The sequence below is a fragment of the Medicago sativa genome, chromosome 5, assembly GCF_051527215.1.
Source record: "Medicago sativa cultivar Bolivia chromosome 5, Bolivia_mono, whole genome shotgun sequence".
NCBI lineage: Eukaryota > Viridiplantae > Streptophyta > Magnoliopsida > Fabales > Fabaceae > Medicago > Medicago sativa.
The window spans coordinates 27668559-27682851 of record NC_140753.1 but is presented as its reverse complement, the minus strand read 5'-3'; the positions used below and the strand labels follow the sequence as shown (position 1 = coordinate 27682851).

The following is a 14293-nucleotide window of genomic DNA, read 5'->3' as shown; positions in this document are numbered from 1 at the left end:
ATATACTTAGTTTAGTTTAGAGTTTCCTAGGGAAAGAAAGCATCTTTATAGGCATGAAATCCCTACATCAAATGCGAGAAATTTTTTTTTTCCTACCCTACTTTATTGCCTAAAATCCAAAAATGCCCTACTTTTTCGGAAAATTGCAGAACTGCCCTACTTTTTCAGACTTTCTGGTACCTTGTCACTTGGAGTTGCGGGGTACCCTAAAAAGTGACAAATTTTTTGTCCTTATTGTACCCCTCTACTCCAAGTTGCGGGGTACTTTCTTAATTTTTTTTTCAAAATTTTTAACTACCCCGCAACTGCAACTTGCGTCCTATTTTTGCATTTTTTTTTTAAAATTTTTAAATACCCCTCTACTCCAAGTAGAGTGGTATAATAGGACAAAAATATTTTGAAACATCATCACGTGATGTTGTGCAAGCATGCATAAAAAATAATAATAAAAACTTAATTTAAAAAAAAAACTAATTAAAATTACATAACACTTAAAATACCAAAAAAACTACAATTATTATAAAACATGTATTATTTCATCTACTATAAATACTTCTTTTCATTAATAAAAAAAGTAATTATAATAATAATCATAATATTTATAAAATAAAAAACATACGAAGTACAATAAATATGAAATAAAGACTAGATTTCTACTGATGTCTAATATTAATGCAATCTTTGCGGGAATGACTAGGCATCCTACAAACGCCGCATCTTCTCTCAGTTTCCGCATTTTCTCGAAATCGTTGTTTCAGACCGAAAGGCTTTAGCATGGGTGGACAACATTCCCAAAGAAAAGTGGACTCAAAGATGTGGAAACTGAGAGAAGATGCGGCGTTTGTAGGATGCCTGGTCATTCCCGCAAAGATTGCATTAATATTAGATATCAGTAGAAATCTAGTCTTTATTTCATATTTATTGTACTTCGTATGTTTTTTATTTTATAAATATTATGATTATTATTATAATTACTTTTTTTATTAATGAAAAGAAGTATTTATAGTAGATGAAATAATACATGTTTTATAATAATTGTAGTTTTTTTGGTATTTTAAGTGTTATGTAATTTTAATTAGTTTTTTTTTTTAAATTAAGTTTTTATTATTATTTTTTGTGCATGCTTGCACAACATCACGTGATGATGTTTCAAAATATTTTTGTCCTATTATACCACTCTACTTGGAGTAGAGGGGTATTTAAAAATTTTAAAAAAAAAATGCAAAAATAGGACGCAAGTTGCAGTTGCGGGGTAGTTAAAAATTTTTAAAAAAAATTAAGAAAGTACCCCGCAACTTGGAGTAGAGGGGTACAATAAGGACAAAAATTTTGTCACTTTTTAGGGTACCCCGCAACTCCAAGTGACAAGGTACCAGAAAGTCTGAAAAAATAGGGCAGTTCTGCAATTTTCCGAAAAAGTAGGGCATTTTTGGATTTTTGGCAATAAAGTAGGGTAGGAAAAAAAAAAATTCCAAATGCGAAGTGTCTTGTGTCTCCTATAACTTATCTACATATATTTTTCTGCTTGTTTTTGTATATGATGTTTCCAATCAGTTTTTGCACTTTCTGGTAGAAAAATGTTTGATCAGAATGAATTTCTTGTATTCATGCATTTGGTTTTTATGCAAAGAAAAATAGGATGTGAAAGGTGATCCTCGTACTGTCAAAGCATTGGAAACTACCTACTCAAATGTTCTTTCTCATCAACTGCCTGCTAGAGTGCTAGTTGCATAACAACTTTTTTGTTTTTATGCTTTGTTGTGTCTGATTCTAAGGATCATAGCTACATATAAGAATCCATTTAAGAAAGATATTCATGAGTTTTTCCTTTTCAAGATATTTTTCGTAAAGTATCACTAGCAAAAGAAAGATTACAAAATAAATGTGACCTTTTTTTTAGGGAAAAATAAATGTGACATGTATACCTCTTTTCAGGGAAAAATTACAAAATATTTCATCCAATGAATCCGGATCTCTACGTATGCATTTACATACATTAATTAATCTATCATTTATTTAAGATATGTTGTCTCAAATTACACTTTTACTATATCATCATTAAATAATCTCTATCATGGATTTGAGATTGGAAAACCAATATCAATTACTTCTTCGCCCATTTAATGTGTGGAATCTAAATTTGCATCCAATCAACAAAGAGGAAATAAATCATTCTAATAACAAAGGGAAATCGTAAATGTTATGGGGAGCTTCTACGGCGTAGTCAGAAAACTGACTTTTTTGAAAAAGTTAATTTTGATCTTAATGTTTGATTCATTTTTAAATTGTTGATTACTGATTAATGATCAATAGTAATTCATCTAGTAATGCTTGCAACATCTTGGACTTACAGGCACTATTTTATCGTTGGAATCTTTAACATGCAAACAGAGTTGATGATATTATGTGATAGTCTTAAGTGTTACACTTTGTGGGGTGTTACGCTTATAACAAGGTAAGATAAAATTAGATGAAGTGTAGTTTTGTTAATCTGATGAATTGATGATACTCTGAGGACTGAACTTTTGATGTCATTCTACAAATAGTGGGGTGTTACTCATTACATTTTTGATGTTATAGTGTTAACTTTACCAAAAAAGTCATTCTCATGACTTCACCATAGAATTTTCCAAATGTTATACGATAAGCCAAGACCTAATCAGCAAAGATCCACGATCCATCTAATCATACAGTGATTCGCAAATCATGTCATATCATAGCAAAGTCATAACCGTCTCAGAACCCCGTGTTCCCTTCACTTCACCTATAATAGTATTGAGTCACGAGGAGGACTTGGGGGATCATTCACACAAGTGAGTTGGAAGCGCGTCACATATTTACCAAAATCATTATGACATTGAATTTGTGGGTCTTGTCAATTATAAAGTGTTCCACTCCATTTTTGAGCAATATGAAACTTCTAACTCACACTTGTCACACAACAAAAAGGTCTTCGATCCTTGGTGAAATGTACATTCTATATTCCAGTTAAACTGATCTTGACTCTCTTAAAACCCTCACTTATTTGAGCATTAGAGTCCTATGCATACACAACCCCTCACGGAGTAGCAACGCCATCCTCTGTTGTCTTCAAGCAACTCCGGGCTCGATAGTCGTTGTAGATCCACTACTCGGGATAAGTAGACAATTATGTAGTAATAATTTCTCAAACTTTTAGGAGCATATTGTGATTATGAAGTGATAAGAGGTCGTATCTATATGTTAATGATGTCCTCCATTAGAGGTTAGTTCAGTAGTAAGAGTTTGATATTTTAACTTGAAAGAACGAAGTTAAAATCACCCTTTGTATAGTTGCAAAATAGGATTAGTACGACTTTAATAAATAAATAAAAAATGATTTCCTTTTTTTTTTATGAAAAATACTCCAAACTCATATAAAAACAAAAAGTGTTGTTAATAAAGAGCTTAGTGATCAGACAACTGTTTAACAGATAACCTTCAATCTCAAGGATAGAATATCCATACAGCAACATTGAAGTTGAACTATTAAAATTTAAGGAAAAAGATTCATGTACCACTCTTTTGGTACACCCATTTCTACCACCTATGACATGGCATGTAATAGTAATAAAAAAAAGATTGATAAAAAAAAAAAGATTGATATAAAAGAAAGAAAATAATAGATCTAACAAACCAAAAAAATTAAAACTTTGTCTCCTATCTCCGCGCTCTCCGCTCTCCATCCCTCTATATGTCGTCGCCCCTCCCAGTCTCCGATCTATGACTGCCATCTCCTCCTAGGGTCCGATCTCCGACCGCCATCTCCTCCGAAACGCCATCTCTGCTCTCTCTCCATCTCTCTGTGTCGTGGCCATCTCCTCCCAGTCTCCGATCTTCAACCGCCATCTCCTCCTAGTCTTTAATCTCCGACCGCTATCTCCTCCCATCTCCTCCCAGGTTGCAATATCAATTCATGGTTTTTCTTTTTTCTTTTTACTGTTTTTTTACTATATTAATTCTCTAATCTCAGATCTAGTAACTACTTTTTTGACTCTGGATCTAGTAATTTTTACATGCTTGAACATATATGTTTTGTAGTTTTTATCCCTTGGGGATAATCTCCATTTTTATTACATATTCTTTCTGTCCTGAACATGGTTGGGTAGGATTATTACACTAACACTTGAAGTAACTAATGTATGTTAATTTGGTGCATTACTTTGGGTAGGATTATTGGTTGTTAAGCAATAGTAGTGATGGACATATGTTAGTACTGCATAACAAGGCAAACATTGATTTTTATTAATCAAATTTTGGATTATGTTGATTAATTTGGTAGGTTGTTAGATTTTGTTCAAGTGTTAGTGGATGATCTGATGGACATAAGTTTTCCCCAATTTTTGTAGTTTGCAGGTAGAGTTAGTGTCAACATATGTCCAAAGAATTGTGGTCGAACTTTTGTTAAAAAATGGTAAAAGTTTTAGAAATTTGAAGGGAAAAAATGTGGTTACGTCTTTGTTAAAATATGGTTAAGTGAATATAAATTTTTGTAAGTATGTCTATGATAACAAAGATAGGAAAACATTAACTCGTCACAGTATTATTTCCATAACGTTCTTCAATTTTTGTGGAAAACGTTTGATTGTAAAATGTGTTTGTATTTTAGTTACAAGATGAATTTTTTCAAAACGTTCTTGTGACGTGTGTTGAGAATAGGTGTTTGTGTGTGTTTTAATTGATGTTGATAGAAATTGTTTTTGTATACAACAGATAAGGTCAACATCATGAGCGAAAACAAACGAAAAAGGGATTGTGATGTTGGTGTAAGTACAATTTAATTAATGAGATGTTTAATGTGTATGTAATTGTTTGTGTTTTATGCCATTAATGAATGAATAATGTTGATTTTGCAGCCACAAATAAAGACTCAAATGCCCCGTACCAATAAGTTGGTAGATATTAACCGAACATTGTCTGATGCGCAATGGAGTAGAATTATGAAAACTCCGTTCCGATATCTTGTGGATATGAAGACCTATATACGAATGAATGGTATAAATTGGACCCATATTTAATTTTTCATTTTTGGAGTTGTTTTGTGGCATATTTTATTTTGCATTTGATAATGATTAGTAATGTGTTTGTTGTTTGGGATCAAAAAAATTAGTTGATTGCAAGAAGACTCAATAACTAACACTTCAGGTTTTTAATGATGACATTGAGCAATATAAACGATTGGGAATGGAATTATAATATCACCCCTTGATCTGGAAGTACAAACTGAAAAGAAGCTTCAATTTAGGTTGTTGTCAATTGTCATGACTTGATATACCCAAGGTGAAAGATAAGAAAGATCTTGGAATCATGAAAGTCAAGGTCTTGTATTACCAGTTTAACAAAGAGGAGGGATTGGTTGTACTAGAAGAAAAGATGAAAAGTGTATGGGAAGGACCATAACATGATATAATGGCTCAAGAAAGAATGAGTGATTCTTTGATAATTGACAGATTTCTTTGTAATGTTTTGACTTGGATGTGTAATATTAAGGTATTGTAAACATTCCTTATTTATTGTAAATCAATGGGAAATTTATCACTGAAATATCAAAAGATATAGATTCTATGTTGCTTGAACTCTTAATATCATGTGAAATAGTGATAAAGACAATTTGGTCATGAAAATAAAATGTGGTTACACCTTTGTTAAAAAATGGTTAAACGCATATCATTTTTGGATAGTTTTCCTAAAGTCTGTCAAACAATGAAGATCATTCACCTCACTTTATTATCATCAAACAATGAGTAAATAGTTTAAACTCGAATACATATATCGCCTTAAAATGCCTTAAAATGATATTGTTTTCACTACATTTTATCACTTTTGATATTTCAGTGATAACTCGCCTTAAAATAATATTGTTTTCACAGGAAAATTATGTATAACCAAATATTTGAAGTGTGTAACCACAATTTTACAAAGGCGTAACCATGTTTTTTTTTCTTTCATGTGTTTAAAACTAGTCGTGAGACATTCTAATTTACGAAAAAATGGTTACGCCTTTGACAAATTATGGTTATATTGTTCGTTTATTTGGTTATCTATAACTTACATGTGCAAAAAAAAAAAAAACAATTCAAGCCAATTGTCAGTGAGACATTGTAATTTACGAAAAAATAGTGGTCACGCATATGTAAAAATGTGGTCATACAGACCATATATTTGGCTAGTTATCTTTCCCAGGAGTAAATAATATCGTTTTAGGCAAAATATATACATATATGTCTCTGGCCTCTCAACCCTGTCACAACCTTCACAAGCTATAACATTCATTATATCTTTCCCCCAAACGTCTTCCTCAAACATCAACCTAACAGGATCCTCACATAACCATTATAACATATGTAGTTAAAAATATTCATATAAAATTAAATATCAAATGTAACAATACAACACATAATTCATAATGGCATAAAATATGTCTTCCTCTAAAAGGGATATCATCAGAACTAAACATACAACAAATATTACTCTTGTTCAACTTCCCAAATAACGACTTGAACATCTAACCAAGTGTGGTTTGGTGTTTGATATAAACCATAAAACTCTAACATATACTAAAAACATCAGATGTTGCCTCCACCACATGATCCTCTCGCGTTCAAAGACGAATCAAGCTCGACTGAAATTAAAAAAGAAAACACTTCATTAGTTAAAATACAAGTGTGGAGTACCAAAGGATGTCTAAGGCATATGTCGGAATATATATATTAGAACCCAGAAGATGTCTTCCCTTGAAATAGCATGTGTAGAGTACCAAAGGATGTCTAAACCATATGTCAGAATATAAATTAGAACTTAGAAGTTATGTACCTTCTCTAAAAGATGAAGGCAATCTTGATTTCCTTCAAATTCAACTTAGGCTCAATCAATTTCGTCTTGAATATGCTGCTGAAAACAATCAACAATAAAACCAAAAATCAGCCAAAGGAACAAAACCAAAAAACAGCCAAAGGAACATAGCAGCTGATTCCCTAAAAGCACACCAGAAGTCACTGATTCTGCAGCAATAAAACCCCCAAACCTGCGCACAAACAAACAGCTCTACAGAACACCAAAATGAGTCGATAGGCTATATTGTACCTAAACTACAATAAAAACTAAAATCAGAGGCCATAAAAAGAGACATTAATTCACCTAAAACACATTTTAATAGAAAGACATTATTTCACAACCCATATCTGCAACTTCCAACTAAAATTCTTCCACTGACATTCTTAACCACCCAAAAATCAAGAGCAGCAAGAAGAACAGTCACCACAAAAATGATAACAAAGTTATCAACAAAGAGCGCCGATAGAATGTAAAATGCCAACGCCGTAGCTTATCAAATACAAAACACAACAAATTTTACATCGCAAATAATGCATGTATCTTATATCACAAAACAAAAAATTATGAAAAGAATGAGCATAATTGATTAAACTAAACCTTGAAAAGAACGTGAAAGAAACAAGTCCTTGGATTGGAGTAGTTTTCAACTACAGACTGCACAAAAAGAAAAATCATACAAATCTTAATTAATTATACTAATCAAAGAAATTGCTAGAGAAAATGAAATAATTGAAACCAGATCTAAGAATGGTTGAAGAAAACGTTGAATTTACCTGGTTGGGATCCATGCGTGAGCTTCTGAGAGAAGGAACGAAGCTTGTGAGGAATCAAAGACGATGGAGCATGCCAGATCTTACACCTATTGGGAAGGAACGAAGCGGCGGCAAGGGAGATTGAGGTTGACGAAGGTGAGAGTGTGAGGAAGGAAAAAGGAAAAAGGAAAAACCTCCACAAACAAGCGCGTTTTTTTGTAGTGGGAGGAAAAAGAAAAAGAGAGACAATCAGTGGAGTGTGGGGCCCACATTGCCACATGTCATTTTTTTGTGTGGAGGTAGGAGGGTGTTTGCCACATAAGGATGTTTACCTATCAGGACTCTATTTATAATGTCGCTTTTAAATTTAGAGTCCTGATAGGTAAACATCCTTATGTGGCAAACACCCTCCTACCTCCACACAAAAAAATGACATGTGGCAATGTGGGCCCCACACTCCACTGATTGTCTCTCTTTTTCTTTTTCCTCCCACTACAAAAAAACGCGCTTGTTTGTGGAGGTTTTTCCTTTTTCCTTTTTCCTTCCTCACACTCTCACCTTCGTCAACCTCAATCTCCCTTGCCGCCGCTTCGTTCCTTCCCAATAGGTGTAAGATCTGGCATGCTCCATCGTCTTTGATTCCTCACAAGCTTCGTTCCTTCTCTCAGAAGCTCACGCATGGATCCCAACCAGGTAAATTCAACGTTTTCTTCAACCATTCTTAGATCTGGTTTCAATTATTTCATTTTCTCTAGCAATTTCTTTGATTAGTATAATTAATTAAGATTTGTATGATTTTTCTTTTTGTGCAGTCTGTAGTTGAAAACTACTCCAATCCAAGGACTTGTTTCTTTCACGTTCTTTTCAAGGTTTAGTTTAATCAATTATGCTCATTCTTTTCATAATTTTTTGTTTTGTGATATAAGATACATGCATTATTTGCGATGTAAAATTTGTTGTGTTTTGTATTTGATAAGCTACGGCGTTGGCATTTTACATTCTATCGGCGCTCTTTGTTGATAACTTTGTTATCATTTTTGTGGTGACTGTTCTTCTTGCTGCTCTTGATTTTTGGGTGGTTAAGAATGTCAGTGGAAGAATTTTAGTTGGAAGTTGCAGATATGGGTTGTGAAATAATGTCTTTCTATTAAAATGTGTTTTAGGTGAATTAATGTCTCTTTTTATGGCCTCTGATTTTAGTTTTTATTGTAGTTTAGGTACAATATAGCCTATCGACTCATTTTGGTGTTCTGTAGAGCTGTTTGTTTGTGCGCAGGTTTGGGGGTTTTATTGCTGCAGAATCAGTGACTTCTGGTGTGCTTTTAGGGAATCAGCTGCTATGTTCCTTTGGCTGTTTTTTGGTTTTGTTCCTTTGGCTGATTTTTGGTTTTATTGTTGATTGTTTTCAGCAGCATATTCAAGACGAAATTGATTGAGCCTAAGTTGAATTTGAAGGAAATCAAGATTGCCTTCATCTTTTAGAGAAGGTACATAACTTCTAAGTTCTAATTTATATTCTGACATATGGTTTAGACATCCTTTGGTACTCTACACATGCTATTTCAAGGGAAGACATCTTCTGGGTTCTAATATATATATTCCGACATATGCCTTAGACATCCTTTGGTACTCCACACTTGTATTTTAACTAATGAAGTGTTTTCTTTTTTAATTTCAGTCGAGCTTGATTCGTCTTTGAACGCGAGAGGATCATGTGGTGGAGGCAACATCTGATGTTTTTAGTATATGTTAGAGTTTTATGGTTTATATCAAACACCAAACCACACTTGGTTAGATGTTCAAGTCGTTATTTGGGAAGTTGAACAAGAGTAATATTTGTTGTATGTTTAGTTCTGATGATATCCCTTTTAGAGGAAGACATATTTTATGCCATTATGAATTATGTGTTGTATTGTTACATTTGATATTTAATTTTATATGAATATTTTTAACTACATATGTTATAATGGTTATGTGAGGATCCTGTTAGGTTGATGTTTGAGGAAGACGTTTGGGGGAAAGATATAATGAATGTTATAGCTTGTGAAGGTTGTGACAGGGTTGAGAGGCCAGAGACATATATGTATATATTTTGCCTAAAACGATATTATTTACTCCTGGGAAAGATAACTAGCCAAATATATGGTCTGTATGACCACATTTTTACATATGCGTGACCACTATTTTTTCGTAAATTACAATGTCTCACTGACAATTGGCTTGAATTGTTTTTTTTTTTTTTGCACATGTAAGTTATAGATAACCAAATAAACGAACAATATAACCATAATTTGTCAAAGGCGTAACCATTTTTTCGTAAATTAGAATGTCTCACGACTAGTTTTAAACACATGAAAGAAAAAAAAACATGGTTACGCCTTTGTAAAATTGTGGTTACACACTTCAAATATTTGGTTATACATAATTTTCCTGTGAAAACAATATTATTTTAAGGCGAGTTATCACTGAAATATCAAAAGTGATAAAATGTAGTGAAAACAATATCATTTTAAGGCATTTTAAGGCGATATATGTATTCGAGTTTAAACTATTTACTCATTGTTTGATGATAATAAAGTGAGGTGAATGATCTTCATTGTTTGACAGACTTTAGGAAAACTATCCAAAAATGATATGCGTTTAACCATTTTTTAACAAAGGTGTAACCACATTTTATTTTCATGACCAAATTGTCTTTATCACTATTTCACATGATATTAAGAGTTCAAGCAACATAGAATCTATATCTTTTGATATTTCAGTGATAAATTTCCCATTGATTTACAATAAATAAGGAATGTTTACAATACCTTAATATTACACATCCAAGTCAAAACATTACAAAGAAATCTGTCAATTATCAAAGAATCACTCATTCTTTCTTGAGCCATTATATCATGTTATGGTCCTTCCCATACACTTTTCATCTTTTCTTCTAGTACAACCAATCCCTCCTCTTTGTTAAACTGGTAATACAAGACCTTGACTTTCATGATTCCAAGATCTTTCTTATCTTTCACCTTGGGTATATCAAGTCATGACAATTGACAACAACCTAAATTGAAGCTTCTTTTCAGTTTGTACTTCCAGATCAAGGGGTGATATTATAATTCCATTCCCAATCGTTTATATTGCTCAATGTCATCATTAAAAACCTGAAGTGTTAGTTATTGAGTCTTCTTGCAATCAACTAATTTTTTTGATCCCAAACAACAAACACATTACTAATCATTATCAAATGCAAAATAAAATATGCCACAAAACAACTCCAAAAATGAAAAATTAAATATGGGTCCAATTTATACCATTCATTCGTATATAGGTCTTCATATCCACAAGATATCGGAACGGAGTTTTCATAATTCTACTCCATTGCGCATCAGACAATGTTCGGTTAATATCTACCAACTTATTGGTACGGGGCATTTGAGTCTTTATTTGTGGCTGCAAAATCAACATTATTCATTCATTAATGGCATAAAACACAAACAATTACATACACATTAAACATCTCATTAATTAAATTGTACTTACACCAACATCACAATCCCTTTTTCGTTTGTTTTCGCTCATGATGTTGACCTTATCTGTTGTATACAAAAACAATTTCTATCAACATCAATTAAAACACACACAAACACCTATTCTCAACACACGTCACAAGAACGTTTTGAAAAAATTCATCTTGTAACTAAAATACAAACACATTTTACAATCAAACGTTTTCCACAAAAATTGAAGAACGTTATGGAAATAATACTGTGACGAGTTAATGTTTTCCTATCTTTGTTATCATAGACATACTTACAAAAATTTATATTCACTTAACCATATTTTAACAAAGACGTAACCACATTTTTTCCCTTCAAATTTCTAAAACTTTTACCATTTTTTAACAAAAGTTCGACCACAATTCTTTGGACATATGTTGACACTAACTCTACCTGCAAACTACAAAAATTGGGGAAAACTTATGTCCATCAGATCATCCACTAACACTTGAACAAAATCTAACAACCTACCAAATTAATCAACATAATCCAAAATTTGATTAATAAAAATCAATGTTTGCCTTGTTATGCAGTACTAACATATGTCCATCACTACTATTGCTTAACAACCAATAATCCTACCCAAAGTAATGCACCAAATTAACATACATTAGTTACTTCAAGTGTTAGTGTAATAATCCTACCCAACCATGTTCAGGACAGAAAGAATATGTAATAAAAATGGAGATTATCCCCAAGGGATAAAAACTACAAAACATATATGTTCAAGCATGTAAAAATTACTAGATCCAGAGTCAAAAAAGTAGTTACTAGATCTGAGATTAGAGAATTAATATAGTAAAAAAACAGTAAAAAGAAAAAAGAAAAACCATGAATTGATATTGCAACCTGGGAGGAGATGGGAGGAGATAGCGGTCGGAGATTAAAGACTAGGAGGAGATGGCGGTTGAAGATCGGAGACTGGGAGGAGATGGCCACGACACAGAGAGATGGAGAGAGAGCAGAGATGGCGTTTCGGAGGAGATGGCGGTCGGAGATCGGACCCTAGGAGGAGATGGCAGTCATAGATCGGAGACTGGGAGGGGCGACGACATATAGAGGGATGGAGAGCGGAGAGCGCGGAGATAGGAGACAAAGTTTTAATTTTTTTGGTTTGTTAGATCTATTATTTTCTTTCTTTTATATCAATCTTTTTTTTTTTATCAATCTTTTTTTTATTACTATTACATGCCATGTCATAGGTGGTAGAAATGGGTGTACCAAAAGAGTGGTACATGAATCTTTTTCCTTATAAATATGACCACCAAGGAATGAAGCCTGCTGCATTCAATGCTAAAACCACCTCATAAATAACGGTGTCTATTTAGTGATGATGAATCATATTTTCTGAGCATTACCTATGGTTCAGAAATCATAAGATATTATATAACAGAAGGTGAGACTTACATTACCCCTCGATGAATTGGGGTAATTAATCCCAAATGATAAGTAGGATTCGATTCTGAAACGAAGAAGATGAAGATCACATATTAAATGAAAAAGATGAAAAAGTTAGATGTTGAAGAAGTTTTTTGATCGCAATGTAAGTGTAACTATGTGCTCAGGTGAGTTAATGAAGTTTTTCGACAAAGACCTGCATGGACAGGGACCAAACATGCAGCCATGTGATAATGTGGTCAAGAAGTTATTTAATTTTTAGAAACAAAAGGCAGATAAGGTATTAATGCTGCAAAAGGATTAGATATATGCATAATCTAATGTCATGATTCATTGCTTTGAACAAGCTTTGTATGTGGTGCAAATTAACAGATTAATGGTCCATTCAATTCAGTCTGCCTGTCACATTATTATGCAGTTTAAACATTAATGTTGGTCCATTATTCTATATTTTGGACTAATGACAACTTGATTTTTGATAGCTATTCCATGCACCTACTAAAAATATTTCACAATTTTATAATAGTCTCAAAATACATTCACATAGTGGATATGAGGTGGAATCTGGAGTCGAAACGTAAGATGGAGAACGGTGGTGATGTACCTGCAAACTCTTTGATGCTCAAGTTAGTATTTGATTGAGTAAAGTAAGAGGCTTATTAAGATATGTGTCAACCTTTCTCTTGGAGTATGTGTCCTTTTGTAATCAAATTTTTAGGTAAGTTAGAGTAAATCCCGTTCAAACTATCAAGAGAATCTTGACATAATATGCGGATCACCGAGTAACGTTGATTGTGCAGTAATTGTTAGCTAAGAAGGCACGCTAGCGTGGGTCGACAGATCAGTTACCCTCCATGTTTTTTGGGTCAAATTGTGTACCCCTAGGTAAAGCCGATTTCGTGTTGGGTCTAACTTAGTTTGGAACAACATTCGTTGCTTCTTCCTCCAAATTCTACACCCCCACATTTTTAAAGGCAAATTTCAGCGTGAACATTAGATTAAAATTAAGTGTTGAATATGATGTTTAAAATTTTAGATGAAGATATGATATCTAACTAACTTGTTTAATTCTGTTAAAAAAAAAACTTGTTTAATTGTTCTTCGCTCAACATGATGATTCTCAGGTGATTTAAGATCGCTTAATATTAGAACAAATTGTATGCTGTCAACTTTTTCAGTTATTTATAATCTATATTTAAAAAATAAACATCGTGATTAATTGTGGGGTATAACTATAAATTTTTGGACAACTCTTGTGGCCAAAGAGGCAAGGACCATGAATAAGATGGTAGCATTAAAGATTTAAAGACCACTTATTGGGTGGTGCCGTAAAGAGCCTCTCAACTCAAAAATATGATATTAAACTTGAAAGGTATTGGAGAGAGGGGTTTCTGCATTTTCTCTACCCTCCTGTTAAATTATTAGATTAGATCGGTATGATTTTGTAACTGTTTTGCTTCTGGCTGTCTTTGGTTTGTGTGTTTCACTCTTAGATAAGTTATTTTACTATGATCGGGTAGATGTATAAGTCAGGAGCAAGTCTAATGCTTAATGTTGTATTTAATTGATTAGCATAAAACCAAACTTAACCGCTAAACCTAACTGATCCAACAAAGACTAAGTTGTGACAAAAATTTCGCCAATTGAACTGAACTAGTTTGGCTCGGTTCAATTCATGATTTATTAGATGAATATTTATCGGTGGAGTTTAGTTTAATAATTAGGTTTTTGGTTTTTAAA

General features: G+C 32.9%; 4 long non-coding RNA genes across 4 annotated transcripts; 2 read left to right on the top strand and 2 right to left on the bottom strand.

The window, feature by feature from the left end:
- Positions 1 to 3519: 3519 nt before the first annotated feature.
- Positions 3520 to 5587, top strand: LOC146921482 (uncharacterized). Its single transcript, XR_015012150.1, has 3 exons — positions 3520 to 3918; positions 4732 to 4784; positions 4875 to 5587. It is a non-coding gene; the product is annotated as an uncharacterized LOC146921482 (long non-coding RNA).
- A 776-nt stretch (positions 5588 to 6363) lies between these two features.
- On the bottom strand, positions 6364 to 7951 carry LOC146921481 (uncharacterized). The gene is made up of 4 exons (XR_015012149.1): positions 7626 to 7951; positions 7450 to 7506; positions 6832 to 6909; positions 6364 to 6640 (listed from the first exon to the last, which is right to left on the bottom strand). It is a non-coding gene; the product is annotated as an uncharacterized LOC146921481 (long non-coding RNA).
- Positions 7952 to 7972: 21 nt separating this feature from the next.
- LOC146921480 (uncharacterized) lies at positions 7973 to 9559 on the top strand. The gene is made up of 4 exons (XR_015012147.1): positions 7973 to 8297; positions 8417 to 8473; positions 9014 to 9091; positions 9283 to 9559. It is a non-coding gene; the product is annotated as an uncharacterized LOC146921480 (long non-coding RNA).
- Positions 9560 to 10335: 776 nt separating this feature from the next.
- On the bottom strand, positions 10336 to 12404 carry LOC146921479 (uncharacterized). The gene is made up of 3 exons (XR_015012148.1): positions 12005 to 12404; positions 11139 to 11191; positions 10336 to 11048 (listed from the first exon to the last, which is right to left on the bottom strand). It is a non-coding gene; the product is annotated as an uncharacterized LOC146921479 (long non-coding RNA).
- Positions 12405 to 14293: the final 1889 nt, after the last annotated feature.